At 41.2% G+C, this 2124-nt stretch overlaps 1 protein-coding gene across 2 annotated transcripts in view; it reads right to left on the bottom strand.

Moving 5' to 3' along the window:
* Positions 1-2124, bottom strand: part of LOC138165089 (transforming growth factor beta receptor type 3-like) — a 229333-nt gene that overhangs the window by 63395 nt on the left and 163814 nt on the right. The gene's annotated exons all lie outside the window — the stretch shown is intronic.

Raw genomic sequence — 2124 nt, 5'->3', positions numbered from 1 at the left:
AGCAGGTAATAGGAAAGGAAAGGGACAACAAGAAATGGTAAGTAAACACTCACAGGATGGCCAAGGAACCTTCAGAACTCCTATCAATACAGCCATCAGTGAAGACCTCAGAAGAAATACCAGGAAGTTTGCTTCCAGTCTCTGGACACAGAAGCCATAGCATTATAGTTTAGAGCTGGAAAAGACCTGTAACGGTCTCATTTTAAGATGAGGAAACTGAAGTACAGAGAGGTGAGTGAGTTGCCCAGTGGTACACAGAGTAAGTGCCCGAGGCAGGATCTGAACCCAGGTCATCATGCGTCCAAGTTGAGTACACAATCCACTCTGCCATGCTGCTAAGACACACATCTTAAGTCAAACCCAATGTGTTGACTTATTATCTTGAATGTACTTATTTGTTAAAAAGAAAGGCTTCCCTCGGGGGCAAGAGGAAATAACAGAGATGAAAAAAGAATGAAAAGAGCACCAATAAAATATTTGAAAAACATTTTTAATAATTAAAAAAAATTTTTTAAATAATTGACAGATGCCAAATGATGTAATTGTTTTCCTCATCCAAGTTCACGGACTCCCTGAAATTGATCCACAGACCTTGTGGACCTTGGGTTAAAATCCAGCATAGTGTCTGGCACACAGTAGGCAATTTTTTTTACTGAATTGGATTGAATTGAATGAATGAAATGAAAGAATGAAAGAAAAGCATTCACCAAGTACTTATTATGTAAGAGGCATTGAATGAAAAAAGCATTTATTAATCATCTGTTATGTCTCAGGTACTGGGTTAGGCACCAGGGACACAAACAAAAATAAGCAAGATCGTCCCTGTTCTCAAAGAGCTTCAACTCATCAATTGTGGAGGATGATATGGAAAGCGGGCTCAAAGCCATTCACCATTCTGGATGCCATCTAGCTATCTTGGTCTTCATGTGATGCCCCAAACTGAACACTACAGATATGGTCTGACAGTGGAAGAATGCAGTGGGACCATAATTTCATTCAACCAATCAACAAACATCGATTAAGCACCTACTGTGTGCCGACGTACTAAGCACTTGTTCGTTTCTAGAAACTATGTCCCTCTTAATGTAACCCAAGATCCCAATAGAAGCTTTTGTGGGGGGGGGGGGAAGGAACTAATTCACATGCTAAATAAGCTTGTAGTCCACTAAAACCTCCAGATCTTCCTTCAAAACTAGCATTAATAAGTGCTCACTAAATTCTCTTTCATGCAGTCCAGTCATCTAAACATTCCTCTTCCATCCTATACTTGTGAGAAATGACTTTTTTTTATCCAAACATAAGACTTTACATTTATCTCTATTTTTAAATTTCATTTTATTAATCAATTCGGCCCAATCCCCTTACCCCATCAGAGGCTGCACCACCTATCAGCTAGGTAGCACAGTGTCTAGAGCTCTGAGCCTGGAGCCAGAAAGAGCTGGGTTCAAATCCCTCCTCATCAGGAGGACCTGCCTCCAAATCCAGCTTGAGATACTAGCTGTGTGACCCTGGGCAAGTCACCTGACTCAGTGTGCCAAAGAGAGTTGGGACAGGACTGAAATGATGCAACAGCAACAACCATCCTGTGATAAAAAGGCTCAGCTGATTCGGGTGTTTGTTCTAGGGGTAGTTCCAGATCCACAGTTTCTTTTGGTCTTTTATAGCCCTTGTGGCCACTGAAATTACCCCACAAAGAAACACACACATTCAGAACCAATTTCAAAGGAAAATGGGAAAAAAATCAGTGGATTTGGGGGGGGGGGGGGGGGAGTCCTTGCTTTCTTATGGATGACCAGATCACAGACTTTGATCTAGAAGGGACTTTCAAGGACAATCAAGTACAACTCTGTCATTTAAAAGATAAGGAAACTGAGGCAGAGAAAAGTTAAGTGACTTGACCAGGGTCACACAGCTAATTAGCATATGAATCACAATTTTAATTCAGGTCTTCCTGACTCTAGAACTTGTATGTTAACCACAGAGTTACCAAACTAAATCTTCCACACAAACGAAAATGTTGAAATAGGCTATTGGGATCTGTGAAATGATAGTTATAATAAGAATGAATAAAGGGGGCGGGCGGCTAGGTGGGGCAGTGAATAGAGCACCCAACCTGGAGTCAGG

This window comes from Petaurus breviceps, unplaced genomic scaffold, assembly GCF_028583685.1.
Source record: "Petaurus breviceps papuanus isolate PSGF00001 unplaced genomic scaffold, PetGlider_PUasm1.0 207, whole genome shotgun sequence".
NCBI classification, from domain to species: Eukaryota; Metazoa; Chordata; class Mammalia; order Diprotodontia; family Petauridae; genus Petaurus; species Petaurus breviceps.
This window is presented reverse-complemented; position numbering and strand designations above follow the sequence as displayed.